Source organism: Heterocephalus glaber, unplaced genomic scaffold (assembly GCF_053883595.1).
Source record: "Heterocephalus glaber isolate CG9 unplaced genomic scaffold, H.glaber_assembly_v1.0 deba00000281, whole genome shotgun sequence".
Taxonomy (NCBI): domain Eukaryota; kingdom Metazoa; phylum Chordata; class Mammalia; order Rodentia; family Bathyergidae; genus Heterocephalus; species Heterocephalus glaber.
In genome coordinates, this window is record NW_028258139.1 from 7,232,542 (window position 1) to 7,248,534 (window position 15,993).

The 15,993-nt window shown below is 36.9% G+C and overlaps 1 pseudogene; it reads left to right on the forward strand.

Moving 5' to 3' along the window:
• Positions 1 to 1,053: 1,053 nt before the first annotated feature.
• Positions 1,054 to 1,965, forward strand: LOC110347670 (PEST proteolytic signal-containing nuclear protein pseudogene; annotated as a pseudogene).
• The last annotated feature ends 14,028 nt before the right edge of the window (positions 1,966 to 15,993 follow it).

Sequence of the window (15,993 nt, forward strand, 5' to 3'; positions counted from 1 at the left end):
AGTTACCCTGCCTTCTCTTCCTGTTTGTCCTACATTATAAATAAAGAGCACACTGGATGCCAGGCAGCCATTAGCTCATCAGGCTATAGTCTCGCCTGGTCCCGGCTATAAGGCTTATATTACTCCAATTCTTTCTTCATCTCCCACCGCTCCCTCTGGCTTTGGACACTATGCTCTGTGGGTCGCGACATAAAACCAAACCAAAACAAAAAAATATACACATGTGCATGCACGCATACAAAACTTCTTTATTCACCCTCCTGTCTCTCAACATGTTAATACTTTCTTCCCTATGTTTTCTGTTTTGTAGCTGGCCTTCTTTCTCCTGTTTAGGATAAAATCTTACCACTTATCTAAAGTTTACCTGACTCCACTTTCATTATCTTTTCCCTTCATAGAATGCAATCTAATATTGCAATGTCATCTAGCTATAGAATCAATGGTTAATTCCCAGAGCTCATCCTATTTGATCTCCCTGCAGCTTATAGAACAAGGGACTATTTTGTTATCTGAGAAACAAATTCTTTTTTTGTTGTTGTTAATGTTTTGAAATACATATACATTGTGGAATGGCTACATTGGATTAACTAATATATGCATTAGCACACATAGCATTTTTTGAGGTGAGAATCCTTAAAGTTTACTTTTAGCTATTTTTAAAAATACAATACACTGTTATTGACTATAGTTACTGCAGGAGACGAGCTTGAAACTGGACTGAGCAGGCTTTAGATATTATTGATTTGGCTTATGAATTCAGCTGTTGATTAAGATTATGAGACACTCCAAGGCCTAAGAGTGAATTACTAATTGACCTTTCAGCTGGTGTCCGGAGATAGATTTCCCCATGCCAACGGTCACAATTGAGGTCTCAATAATTAATGAGAGGCGGGAATTTAGCTTAGTGATTCTGCCACCTGCCTCGCAAGCACAAGGTCCTGAGTTCGATCTCCGGTACCAAAATAATAATAATAATAATTAATGAGATTGTGATGTCGTTAATTACAAGGAAATACTGCAGCTGAGGAATTATGACTGTGCAACCAAGATCAAATGTTAGCTAAAGAGGCGGACGGAAAGGCGGGAGAGGAGAAGCCTGAGAAGCCGAAGCGAGCTGGAGCCGCCGGAGTAATGGAGGGGAAAGTTCCAGGCGCAGCGCTGAGAAGCGATCAGCTGAAGAAGAAGCTGCAGACCTTCCAACCAAGCCTACAAAGATCTCCAAGTTTGGATTTGCCATAGATAGTCAGACAACAAAGAAAGCATCAGCTATATCCATCAAACTTGGATCAAGTAAGCCTAAAGAAACTGTTCCAACTCATGCTGCAAAAACCCTTTCAGTAGCAACAGCTTTTAATGAAGATGAAGATAGTGAGCCAGAGGAAATGCCTCCAGAAGCAAAGATGAGGATAAAGAATATTGGAGGGGATACACCAACGTCAGCCAGACCGAACTCTTTCAATAAAGGAAAGCATGGGTTTTCTGATAACCAGAAGCTATGGGAACGAAATTTAAAATCTCATCTTGGAAATGTCCGTGACCAAGACAATTAAATGATGTGATTTGAATTGGGGTGTGGGGTGGGTGGAAAGTTAAAAGGAACAGTTTCCTTTTTAAAAATGGTATAAGACTATCTTTGGAGCCTCTTTTTCTTTTTCTTTTTCTTTTTTTTTAAGATTGAGTGGTACGCTAATAAGTGACAGTTTGAAATTAGAGGTAATTTATGTTTTATATACAGATTTCAAGACATTTGCTAATTTTGTAGTTTCATGTGATTAGTTCCCAAAGGTTACAGATAATAAAGAAATCAGGAATGGTACCTTTTTAAGAATTGCATATTTTTTTAGACACAACTATCAGCACATTAAGAGGGAAGCAAAAAATAACTGTCTATTTAAAACAGTCAGCAGTTACTCCTAAATTAACTCCCTCATTACCTAAACTGACTGTCTGGCTCCCAGGAACAGCCTTATAGAGAAACGGAGAGTACTGTATTAAAAGGAAAATGTTGCTGGACTATTGACTGAAAGTAAATTTAGATAAAATTAAAATAGTTTTTTTCCTTATGGGTATTTGTTTTGTTATTTTATTAGGTATTGCATTGCTATCAGTGGACACAGATGCTTAGCTCTTTTATTAAAAATAATTTTTAAAAAATATTTCTATGTGAAGGATCGTGTTTGAAATAGCCCATTTCACTTTAATGGTCTTGTCTACCTTCGTTAGTCTTCAAAGAACAGCCATTTGCTACCAAAGTAAATCAGTGTTTTGAATGTGCTTCTCTTGGTTTTTGTTTATTAGCTAATTCTTGTAAGCATTTTCACCAGGACTTGAGGCAAATCATAAGGAAGCTGTTTCTTTTAAAATAAAAACCACCACCAAAAAATCTAAATGTACATACTGATTAAGTATTTGGCTGGGTTTTATTTTTTAAAAGGTATAAACACCAAAAAAAAAAATTTAACATTGTAGGAGATAGGAGACAATAAGATGCATTTTCTGGAACTTTGTCTACATATTTACATTACTAAGTTGTTAAATCCAATTTGAATTGAACTCACTACAGGATTTCTTATTAGAACAGTTATATGGTGTATTTTAAGTGTATACATATTGCCCAGTGGCCTGGGCATAATGTAGGCACTAAAAATGAAAGAAAATGCACCTTCAAATACATTTTATAGAATTGTTCACCACATATACTCTTAGATTTGTGTTCTGTAGGGTGTTTTGTTTTGTATTTTTTATTGTATATGGACTTTTTCAAAGTGACAGTTAAACACATCTTTGAAAGCATAGTCACAGACAAAAGAAAAATGATGCAGTGATTTCCTTCAGAATGCCTACAGTGTTAAATTTGGAGGCAGCTTCAGACTATTTTATTGGTGGTAGTTACTTGCTGATCTTTTTAAATAGTAACTCCAGAGAAGAAACCTGCGCATATGGCTAATAAGTTGTTCTTTTACATTAAAGTTTAGATTAAGCCCCAAGTAAAACAATGGAAATGTATATAGAACTATTAGTTCTTACATGATTTAATTATATGAAGATTCATGAATTTAACTTTAACTTTACTTTTATGTAGGCAAACTGTTCATTTTTGTCCCTTTTACTGCTTGTTAAAATAACATCCCTCTCCTACATATTCTTTGTTGGTGCCGGGGATCAAACTCGGCAAAACCACTGAGCTAAATCCCTGGCCCCTCCTACATACTCTTTTCTTGACCCAAATGAAATACTAATCTAAGGTCAAGATGAGGAGAGAAACTACTGAGATGAATGTCTTTACTAAAATAACGAATACACTTACACTTACTTTGATTTGGTGAAAAATATGTGCTATTTGCCTAGGTTATTTTTTTTCACATGGAACAAGCAAAGTATGATTAACTAATTTAGGATTAGCTGATTTGAATAATTTCAGTGGGCTCTGGGGACATAGGGCACCTGGACATGGGGTGATTAGGGCAAGGGAATAGTGGCCAGGAGTGTGAAAGCTTCATAAAGGAGATGGTGGGTACCACTCTGAACTGTTTGGTTTGCATTTGAAAGGTACAATCCAAGGAGAGTTGTTTACTCTTTCTAGAAATTAGCTTTCCCTGGAAGGGCCCATTTCAGGGGCAAAATTCCCCAATATATCAGAATACAGAAAATAAAAGACCCTCTCTACAGTTACTTGGGGATTACATGCAGGCTCATGACTTTAAGTGTCATCTATATGTTTTCACTCACAAAAGTTGTATCTCAACCCCAACCTTGTTCCTTAAACGCTACACTTTAATATCTAACTGCTTACTCAGGTTAGCATCTGTAGGCTTTATATTTAGATGTACCCCCGAAGCCTCATGCACTCAAAGATGGGGGCTTTTGAAAGATGATCAGATTATGGGGCAGTATAACTGACTTAGCATTGCTGGTAGAAGATTTCTGATTGGAAGAGGTGAAACACTATGGACATGACTCAGAAGGGTATGTCCCCCTTCCCAGCTCCTCCCTTGGCTCTGCTCCCAACATAATATGAGCACCTTTTCCTCTGCCATGCCCTTCTGCCATGCTGTTCTGCCTTGGAACCAGTGGACTATGTACAGAAACCTGCACAAACTGTGAGTCAGAATAAAGTGTTCTTCTTTTAAGTTGTAGGTATTGAGTATTTTGCCCCAGAGACTAGGAAAGTGACTAAGACAACATCTGTGTCTACTATACACCTCAATTTTAACCAAGCTCTTGATCTTGTCCCACAACAAATTTCTGTCTTGAAGCCTTTTTCTTCCCTCAGGCAGATAACAAAATCATCCTTACTGAAGCCAAAATCCCTGGAGTCATCCATGATTTTTTCCTTCACCCCCACCATGCGTCCAGTCCATGTGGAAGTTCCAATGGCTCTGCCTTTCAAACCCTATCCCTAACATCCTGTCCTTGTTTATGACCTCCACAATGCCTGCCCTAGGACAAGCTTCTATTGTAGCTCACCTGTCTTGCTCCAAGAGTGCCCTTGCTGGAAACTTTCCCCCAAATAGACTTCTACTCAAAACCCTCCAGTGGCTCCCAAAATAGTTAGAGATTAAATTCCACACTTCTAAATGATACAAGGAGCAAGAAAAAAAAAAGTCTTAAGAGGAATATATGTAATATATATATGATATATTAGCTTACCCTGGGAGGGGCCATATAGTAAACATTTTATGGTACTAGAGATTGAACCCAGTACACTACCACTGAGCTACATCCTGGCCCTTTTTTAAATTTTATTTTGAGACAAGGTCTCAATAAGCTGCTAAGTTGCCCAGACTTGGCTAGAATTTATCATCTTCCTGACTCAGCCTCCCAGCACATACCACCACACCCAGATAAAAATATTTTAAACTAAACAAATGGAGAAAAATCTTATCATAATTTGAGGATGCAATGAAAGCAGTGTTTATGGGAAAATTTAGAGCATTGAATGCATATAATGGAAAAGAAGAATGATTTACAATAAATAATTCAAGGTTCCACCTCAGCAAGTTAGAAAAAGAAGTGAAAATTATATATACAATAAGTAGAAGAAAAGAAAAAATTAGAGCAGAAATCAATAAAATTAAACATGAAATAGATACAATTAATAAAGCCAAGAGTAATTTTTCCCCATTAACTTTATTGGTACATTTTAGATATACAATACAGTTACATTCATCATTGGGATCTTGTACCATTACATGAGTCTCTGGGTTCTTATTTTTTTCCCCTTCCCTTGCCCTCCCTTCACCCCCTCCACCCTTCCCTATTTGCAAAGACCTTGTTTCCATTTTTTTCCTCTTCTCATATTTTTTCCTTTCCCTTTTTTTCCTTCCCCTACCCCTCCCAATTCCCCTGCTCTTTTAGACCTTTTCTTCCTGTTACACAATATCAGTTATACATTTTTTAAATTACAATATTAAGATCTAGGAGACATTACCACAGATTTTACAGAATTTAAAAGGATATAGAAAGCATATTACAAAAATCTTTTTTGAAATAAATTTGACAACTTCTAAGAAGTAACTTAGAAGACAAATTAATGAAACTAACTCTGGAGGAAATATAAAATTTGAATAGCACCTATTAAAGAAAGTATATTCCTAGCTTGAAAACCTACCTATATGACAACAGCAGGGTCATAAACATTTTAACTGATAAATTATATCAAACATTTAAAGCAGAAAAAAGAAGGAACACTTCTCCCCTCATTTTAGGAAATCAACATTGTGCTAATCCTAAAACTGGATAAAGATAATAGAAGAAAAAAGTATGAACATAGATAGAAATGTGTTTAACAAAACAAACTCTTAGAAGTCAGATCTGGCAGTATGTAGAAAGTGGTTTTGTTATAGGGATGGCAGTGTTGGTTCATCATTGGAAGATCCACCCCCAAAAGTCATCATTTTAACAGAGGAAAGGAAAAAGCCATATGATCCTGTCACTAGTTGGAGAAAGAGTATTGGACTAAATTCTACAGCTGTTCACAGTAAAAGCTACCAGGAGACTAAAAGTAGAACAGAACCTTCTCAACAGATCAAAGACATGTACTCCATACTTCCAACAAAACTCCTTCTATGAATGGAGATGATACAATGCTTTCTCCCTAAAGTGGGGAACAAGGGCATATATGCCTACTCTTCATCTGTCCATTAGACTTTGAAACATAGGTCTAAGCCAAAATAGTCTGGCAATAAAATGACTCAACTAGGATAGGATTGGCACAGCAGAAGCAAAACCTTTATATGTAGATGAAATGATCATCTACAGAGAAAATACTAAGAAATCTCTAGGAGCCCCTAGAACTTGTACTTGAATTTAGCAGGATTAGAAAACACAAGGTGTATATAAAAATTCGGTCTGTGTATACTTGCTATAAATGAAGAATTGGATATTGAAATTTTGAAGTTATATAAGAGTACAAAGGACCCAGAAAAGCCCAAAACAAAAACAAAACCAGTGTTGGAAGACATTTAGCACCCAATTTTAAGACTTCTTCTAAAGCTACAGTAACCAAGGCAGTGTTGGTGTAAGGAAAGATATATAGATCATTTGAATAAAACAGAGAATCTAGAAATAGAACCACACATATATGGTCCACTGAGTTTTGAAAGATTATTTAACATTAGCATTTTATAGAATATAAACTCAATTCAAGAGCCAAGGAAGAGATAGTGTCTTCAGCAAACGGCACTAGAACACCTGGTATCCATATATAAAAAATTAACCTCAACCCTTTTTTTCCATACATGAAAATAACTTGAAGGGATCTATGAACCTAAATAAGAAAACCTGAAAGTATAAAACTTTATGAAGAAATTATAAGGGAAAATATTTATGAATTCAGGGTAGGTAAGAACTACCTAGGATACAAAAACCATGACGTATAAAAGAAAAAAAATTGATGAAATTCCATCAAAATGTAGAACTTTAAATGACATCATTAAAATGAAAAGTGGTCCTTAAAGAGACCATATTTACAATGCATATAACCTATGAGCAGAATATATAAAGAATTCTTAGAGTTCATTAATAGACAACCCAATGAAAATGTAGACATAAGAAGATGATAAATAGCCAGTATAGCACAAGGAATGGTGTGCAACTCTAGAATCAGAAAAATACTAATCAGTACAATAATAAGATTGAATTATACACTCATTAGGGAGATGAAGTCAAAAGTTTTAAAAGCCTTGTCATAACTTTTTCTTTTTGTTGGATTCTCCCGCTTTGTGTTTAATTTGTCATGACCAATGGATTCATTCTGCTGGGTTTCCTGGGGTTGTGATCCTCATTGTCTTTTCCTAGAGTATTGTCTAAAATTTTTTGGAGTGCCGGTTTGGTATTCATGAAGTTCCTGAGGTGCTCTTTATCATGAAAGCATCTTATTTCTCCATTAATTTTGAAAGATAGTTTTGCAGGGTACATCAATCTGGGTTGGAGGCTGTTTTTCTTTAGGGCTTGAAATACATCACTCCAAGCTCTTCTTGCCTTGAGGGTTTGCATTGAGAAGTCTGCTGTGATTCTGATGGACTTTCCTTTGTATGTGATTTGTTTCTTTTCTCTCACTGCTTGTAGCATTTTATTCTTCTGTTGGATTTCTGGAATCCTAACTATTATATGCCTATGTGTAGATTTTTTTTTATTAAAGTTAGCTGGAGTCCTATATGCCTCAATTATCTGTATGTCAAGTTCTTTTCCCCTCCTTGGGAAGTTTTCGGCCATCACTTCTGTGAAGAGTTTTTTTATGTCATCTGCACTCTCTCCTCTTTCTTCATTGACTCCAATCAGTCTTATGTTATTCTTCTTTACATGGTCTAGCAGCTGCTGGATTGATTTCTCATGTTCCCTTACAATTTTAAAGCAATTTTTCTTTTCCTCCTCACTAATTGCAATCTTATCTTCTATTTGTGAACTTCTATCCTCACATTGGTTCATTCTGCTGTGCAGACTTTTGATGGAGTTTTTAATCTCTTGGAAATCTGTTTGTATCTGTTTTATGGAATCCATTTTTTCCTATGTTGGGATTCCATCATGTTCCTCAGATCCTCTATTTTTTTATCTGTGTCCTCTCTAGATTTATTAATCATGTCTTGCACCATGAGCAAAATCTTTGCTGATATCTGAGTAATTATTTCTGATTTCAATTTTCCCAGATCCTCTTTTGTTGCCAGTTCAGAGAGAGTCCAGGTGGTTGAATATCAGAGTGTTCCATCTCGTTTCCCTTTGGGGTTGCTGTAGGTGATCTGGAAGTCTGTTTTTGAGGCTTGTTTATGTGTCTTCTCATTTCCACAGGTGTGTGTGTGTGCTTCTGGTGCCCACGCGGCTCACCTTCTGTGCCCTAGGAGCCAGGGATGGAGGCAGGGAGCTTCCTTCCTGGTGTTGGGACTGGCTGAGCTTCACTGCCCTAGGAGCCTGGAATGGAGGTGGGGAGCTTCCTTCCGGGTGCTGGGACTGGCTGAGCTTCTCTCCCAAGAGTGATTTTTTTAAAGATCAGTGATATTGACAAGCCAGATTTAGAAAAAGAGAAAGACACAAATTACTAATATCAGAAATGAAAGAGAAGATATTACTACAGATATCATGTACATTAAAAGGATAATAAAGGTATTCTACTACCAATTCTATGCCAACAAATTTAATAAATTAGATGAAATATATGAAATAGAGTAGTTCCTCAAAAGGTACAATATGGTAATAACCCACACAAGAAACAGACAATCTGAATAGGTCTATAAGTATCTAGCAGAGAAATTGGGTCAATATTTATTATCCTTTCCACAAAAGAACTTAGCACTAAGCTCAGATAGGTTCACAAGTGAAATCTACCAAATATGTAAGGAAAAAATTTTCTACAGTCTCCTCAGAAGATAAAAAAAGAATGCTTCCTGACTCATTGTAGGTGGTTAGCATTATTCTAATACCAAAGACATTACATGAAAAGAAAATCATTGACCAATAACTCTCATGAACGTGGATGTAAAAATCTTCAACAAAATATTAGCAAATCAAATCCACTTATATATGAAAAGAAAAACACACATCAAAGTAAAAATTATTCCAGGTACAGAAGGCTGGTTCAACATTCAGAAATCAGTTGTTATTAGCTGGGTGTGGTGCCACATGCCTGTAATTCCAGCACTTAGGAAGCCTGAGGCAGGAGGCTTACAGTTCCAGTTCTCCCTGCGCAGTTAAGCAAGATCCCAGGCCTCAAAGGGTGGGAGTAGGGTGGTGTGTAGTTCAGTGTGAAAGCCCTGGGTTCAATCCTCAGTACTGCAGAAAAAAATATCTATTATTGTAATCCATCACATCAATATGAGGAAAACACATGATCACACGGATATAGAAAATATATTTGAGAAAAATCCAACACTCATTAATAATTTTTTTTAAATTTCAGATAATTTCCTCAACTTACTTTATAAGCCAACTGTTTTAGTGAACACTTGTAATCCCATCCATTCAGGAGACTGAGGCAGGATATGGCAAGTTCAAGGCCAGGCTAGGCAATTTAAAAAGACCTTGTTTCAAAATAAAAAATGAAAAGGGTTAGAGATATAACTCAGTGGTAAATCCACAGTAGTGCAAAAAAAAGAAATCCTTCAGAATGTTTATTAAAAACCTACAGCTACCATCATGCTTAATGGCTAGAGGATTTCCCACCAAGATCAGGTCCAAGATAATAATGTCACTTCTTACCACTCCTTCTCAACATTGTGATGGAAGTCTGACAAATATAACAAAAAGAAAATATACTGATTTAGAAGAAAGAATTAAAACTGTTTTGTTCACAGATGACAGAATTGCCTATGTGGAATTTTTAAAAGGATCAACAGGAGGAGGGGGAGGAAAGGAGGAGGAGAAGGAGAAGGAGGAGGAGGAGAACAGCAACAACGCCTCCTCTTCCTCCTCCATCTGGAACTAATAAGCAGTTATAACCAGGTTGCAGGTTAGATGGTTCATAAACAAAAGTCAATGGCTTTCCTTTGCACCTATCATGATCAGGAGGAATTTAAATTTTAAGACACAATACCATTTATATTAACATCTCAGAAAATGAAATACTTAAATAAAAATCTAGCAAACTATATACAAGAAAATCTATGTGAAGAAAATTACAATACTTCAGTGATAAAAATCACACAGAGAGCTAAATGAATGGAGAGATATTCCCTGTTCACAAATAGGAAGACTCAATGTTGTCAAGATATCAGTTATTTCCAACATGATCTGTAGATTCAATGGAATCCAATGAAAATCTCCAAAAGTAATTTTGTCGATACTAACAAGCTGACTCTAAAGTTCCTATGGAAAGGCCAAAAACCTAGAATACCCTACATAATATTGGAGAAAAAAGTTGGAAGACTGACACTATCTAACTTCACCATATCCTATGAAGTTACAATAGTCAAGACAGTGTGCCATTGATTAAAAAAGAGACAAATAGATCAATGGAACACAGCACAGAATTAAGAAGTAAATTCACATAAATATAGTCAGATGAGCTTTGACAAAGGGACAAGGGCAATACAATAAAGAAAAGATGGGTTGCTGTTTTTTTAACAAAAGGTGCTGGAATGATTGGACATTCCTGTGGGGAAAAAAAATCTAGGCAAATAGTTGTACTCTCTTCTAAATTAACTCAAAATAAATCACAGACCTATGTGTAAAGTAAAAAACTGCAATACAATTGGAAGATAATACAGGAGAAAATTTACATGATATTGGGTTGGTGATCATCATTTAAATATGTCACCAAAGGCATGATCCATGAAAAAAGAGGTGATAAACTAGATTAAATTAAAATTAAAAAGTTCTGATCTGAGAAAGATACTGGCAAGAGAAGGAGAAGACAAGCCACAGCTTGGGGAAAATATTTCTAAAAGAAGGCCTATATGACAAAAGACCATTATCTAAATATTTTTTTAATTCCCAAAACTCAACAGTGGGCTGGGAATTTAGCTCAGTGGCACCATGCCTGCCTGGCAAGTGCAAGGTCCTGAATTCAATCCCTGGTAAAAAAAACAAAAAAAAAAAACCACCAAAAACTCAACAATAAGAAAACAGACAACTTGATTTAGAAATGAACAAAAGTGCTTAACATACACAAAAAAGATATACATAGGGCCGGAGATTTAGCTCAGTGGTTCCAGTGCCTGCCTTGCAAGTGCAAGGTCCTGAGTCCGATCCCTGGTACACACACACAAAAAAAGATAGACACATGGAAAATAAGCATATGAAAAGATATTCCATACTATATGCCATCAAGGAAATATAAATTAAAATTTCAATGAGATACCACTACATATCTATTAGAATTGTGAAAATCCAGAACACTGGCAACACCAAATGCTAATGAAGATATGATATAACAAGAATTCTCATTCAGTTTGGTTGGGAATGCAAAATGGTACAGCCATTTGGAAGACAGTTTGCCATTTTCTGATAAAGCCAAACATACTCTTATTATATGATCTAGCAATCTCTTTGGTATTTATCCAAATGAATTTAAAACTTACATTCACACAAAAACCTGCAGAGGGATTTTTTTTTTATTAGTACATATTTGCATTACATAATGATTACATTCATCCTGAGGAGTTGTTACATAACACATCTTAATTCTTTTAATGTCACCTTCCCTTCCCTTTGTGGAAGGGTATTTATAATGGTTTTATCAATAATTGCCAAAACTTGGAAGCAACTAAGTTGCCCTTCAGTAGGTAAATGGATAAATAGATTATAGTACATCCAAATAATGGAATACCACTCACTGCTATAAAGACATAAGCTAGCAAGCCATGAAAAAGACTTGGAGGAAACTTAATTACATACTGCTAAGTGAAAGAAAACAATTTGAAAAAGCTATTGCTATAGTTTGGATCTTGTATGTTCCCCAAATGCCCATACATTGAAGGCTCGATCTCCAGCCTGTGGCATTATTGGGAGATGTTGGGATTTGTAAGAGGCCTAGTGGTAAGAAGTTAGGTTGCTGGGGATGTGTGCATGAAGGGGAACATTGGGACCCTAGCCCCTACCTCTCCCTTCTTTGTTTCCCAGACACCGTGAAATGAGCAACTTTTTTTTTTTTTTAAATGAGCATCTTCTTCTATCATATCCTCTTACCGTAATGTATTGCTTCACCACAGGCCCCAAAGCAATGAGGTCAACTGAACATGGACTGAAACCTGCAAAATGTGAGCCAAAATAAAATTTTCCTCCTTATGAGTTGATTATTTCAGGTAATTTGTCACAATGATGGAAATCTGACTAATATATCTATGTACTGTATGATTCTACATATATAATAGTCTTTGAAGGGCATAACAAAAGGAACAGTTAAAAAAAAAACCCTTAGTAGTTGCCAAGGACTGGGAAGAGAGAAGGATAAAAACGCAGAACACAGAGAATGTTTAGAGTTCAGTAGGCATGGTAGCCCACACCTATACTGTAATCTTGGCACTTGGAGCTGAGGCAGGAGGATTGCCACAAGTACAAAAAGGCCAGCCTGGGCTACATAGAGAGTTCAAGACAGCCTAAACTGCACAGTGAGAGCCTCTTTAAAAAAAAAAACTTGGGGCAACAGTGAGGCTATTCTGTATGATATTTCTCTTAGTCCATTCTGTGCTGCTGTAACAGAATATACAGACTAGGAATTTGTAAAGAAGTTTATTTTCTTGCAGTTCTGGAGTGTAGGAAGCCCCCCAAAAAGGCTCAAACATCTGGTGTCAAGTGAAGGAAGGCCTTCTTACTTCCTTATTTCTTAAGTCCTCACATCAAAGAAGAGAGAAAGAATAAATCTACTCCCATAAACAGTTTAATAATGGTTCTAATACACTCATTAAAAAGTACTCTTATGAACCAACCATCTCCCCAAATGCACTGTCTCCCACCACCATCAGACTGGGAGTCATATTCCAACACATAAGATTTGGAGACACATTCAGACTATAGCATTCTGCCCTAGCTTCCAGTATTTGTATCCTTCTCACATGCAAAATACATTCTTTCCCTCCCAATACTTCAGCAGTCTTAAATTGTTCCAGAAACAGCCTTAAAGTCTAAGTCTAGAGTCTCATCTAAATCAGACACGGCTGAGACTCAAGGAAAAATTCATCCTGAGATAAATTCCCCTTTCATGAACCTGTAAAATCAAACGAGTTAGATGCCTCCAAAACACAATGGTAGATCAGGCAGCAGATAAATATTCCCATTCTAAAAGGGAGAAATAGGATTTCTGGGAGGATGGCAGAATGGTGAGTAGCAAAGAAACACCCTCTCTGAGAATGGGTGTCCTGATACTGGAATATAGTAGTGTGAGGAAGAGAAGAAAGAAGGAAGTGGGTCCCCAGGACTCACAAAGGATCTGAGGTGAGAATTAAAGTCCACAGGGAGAGTGAAGAGAGAGACTTTAAAGAAGAGGAGGAGGGAGGTAGAAAGCAGCACTCTCTCCCAGAGCCCCAACACTTGGCAAGGGAATAGCAGGTCAAACCTGCAGACACAGGGTGACTACTAGTGATCCCAGAGGCAACCATGGAGAAATGCACCAGTGGAACAAAGCAGTGGATTCACCAGTGGAACACTGCAATGGATGCACTGAACTGTAGTGCCTGGTGAATTACCCTGGTTCAGATTGGCCCTCAGGAGAGGGCGATTGGCCAGTAGCCATCTCAGAGAGGGGCCAACTGAGCTCAGAACTCAGTACAGCTGCAGGCCAACTCCATCTACTGGATCCCAGTGCCTTGGTGTGGATGCTGATTTCAAGTGAGCAGGAGGCCAGGGAGCAGAGCTCAAGCCAACAAGAGACAATAGATGGTTGTGGGCTCAAGGAGTCTGATTTTACCCTCAGCAGGAAACCAGCCTGAACTTCAGAGGAACTAACAGAGCAGGCTGGCTGGGATTATCCACTACTCCACGGTGAAGCTGTGACTGGTTTGCTGGGATTAATCAATTTGGCTCTGGACTTTGTTTGCCTGTGCTGGCTACAAGTGGCAGCAGAGACATGGCTTGAATTTGATGTTTTGGGGTTTTCTAATTTTTTATTTTTTTCTTCTTTTTAAAATTTTCTTCTTTTTTCTTTCTTTTTTTCCTCTTTTCTGGTTCTTTTTTTTTTCTTGATAGTTTGAACATGGTTTCTAGTTTTATTCTGGTGTTCTGTTCTGTTCTTGTTTTTATTTTTTCCTTTTTTATTTCTCACCTTTATTCACCAGTTCCCTAAAGTTTTTCATCCATCCTTGCTTCTGATCTCTTCCTCTTCTTCTATTTCTGTTTTTTACTCCTAGCCCCTTTTAAATCCTCTCCCCTAAGGATAAAATTGTCATATTAAGGGGTTATTTAATGCATACAATTTTCATATTTGATATAGATTTCATTATATAACCACAAATCTAGTTCATATGGTTAAAGGTAGCTAATTAATAGTTACCACTGTTTGTCATTTTCTAGGCTGTATTAGATGCTTTTGTTATTGCTGATTATATTGCTTTAGCCAAGGTGACATAATTGCTAATCAGTTGTTCCCTCTGATATATCAAGACTGAAAGTGCCTAAGGGTCTTTTAAAAAAACCTATAGGCTAGTGCCAAACAACTGGCAGCTGGGGCAAGTAGGCAGAAACTTTTCATCCCCAATAAATTGAAGAGGTAAAATCTTGCACCAGACTCAAAATGCAAAAGCCAGCTACACCTAGAAGACACTTCTGAGAAGTAGTCATTTCCTAAGGGTTCTGAATACTGGTAATAAAGCTGCTCACCATAAGCAATTTACAAGAATCAACCAAGGAATCAAACTTAAAAAATAGAAAATGAGAAGACACTTAAACAAGATGCAACTGCCACAGACTTTCAGATTATCAAAGGCAAACCTGAGGCCAGTGAGGTGGAACAACACAAAAGCCACCCACCTGGACTCTCTGTAGTGGAAACAGCAGAAGTAACAAAGCAGATGCATGAGACTCTAGAAAAAAATCAAAGTATAAATAATTTCCCAGATAACTACACAGATGGTGACTAGAATGAAAGACATGCTTAGTGACTCTAGACTAGAAATAGATAAAAAATAGAGAACTTCAGAAACATGCTGGAAACCATGAATGCCCAGGATAGGAAAAAATGGAAACCATGAATGCCTACTATAGGGAAAAAAATGGAAACCATGAAAGCCCAGTATAGGAAAGAAATGGAATTCATGAAATAGATTCAAACAGATATCCAAGAGATTAAAAACTCCATTGAAAGTATACACAGCAAAGTGAACCAATGTGAGGACAGAATATCATATATAAAAAACAGAATTGTGGTTAGTAATCATGAAAAGAGAGATTAATTAAAAATAGCAAGAGATCATGAGAAATCAATCCAGTAGCTGCCAGATGATGCAAAGAAGAATAACATAAGATTAATCAGAGTCAATGAAAAAGCAGGAGATAGCACAAATGACATTAAAAAAAAAACCCTGTTCTCAGAAGTAATGGCAGAAAACTTCCCAAAGAGGGAAAAAGAATTTGTCATACAGATGAGTGAGGCAAATAGGACTCCAATTAGCCATGATAAAAAAAATTCTTTCCCAAGGCAGATAATAATCAAATTTCCAGAAATTCAATACAAGGACAGAATTTTTTTTTTTTTTTTCTGTACCAGGGATTGAACTCAGGACCTTGCACTTGTGAGGAACTTGGTGGCACCACTGAGCTAAATCTCTGGCCCAGGACAGAATATTAAAAGCTCTTAGGGAAACTAAACAAATCATCTATAAAGGAAAGCCCATCAGAATCATAGCAGACTTCTCAACACAAACCCTCAAGTCAAGGAGAGCTTGGAGTGATGTATTTCAAGCCCTAAAGGAAACAACCTCCAACCCAGATGGATGTACCCAGCAAAACTATCTTTCAAAATTGGTGGAGAAATAAGATACTTCCATGACAAAGAACACCTGAAGAAATTCATGACCACCAAATCAGCACTCCAAAGTATTCTGAGGATGTTCTAGAAAGAGACAACAAGGA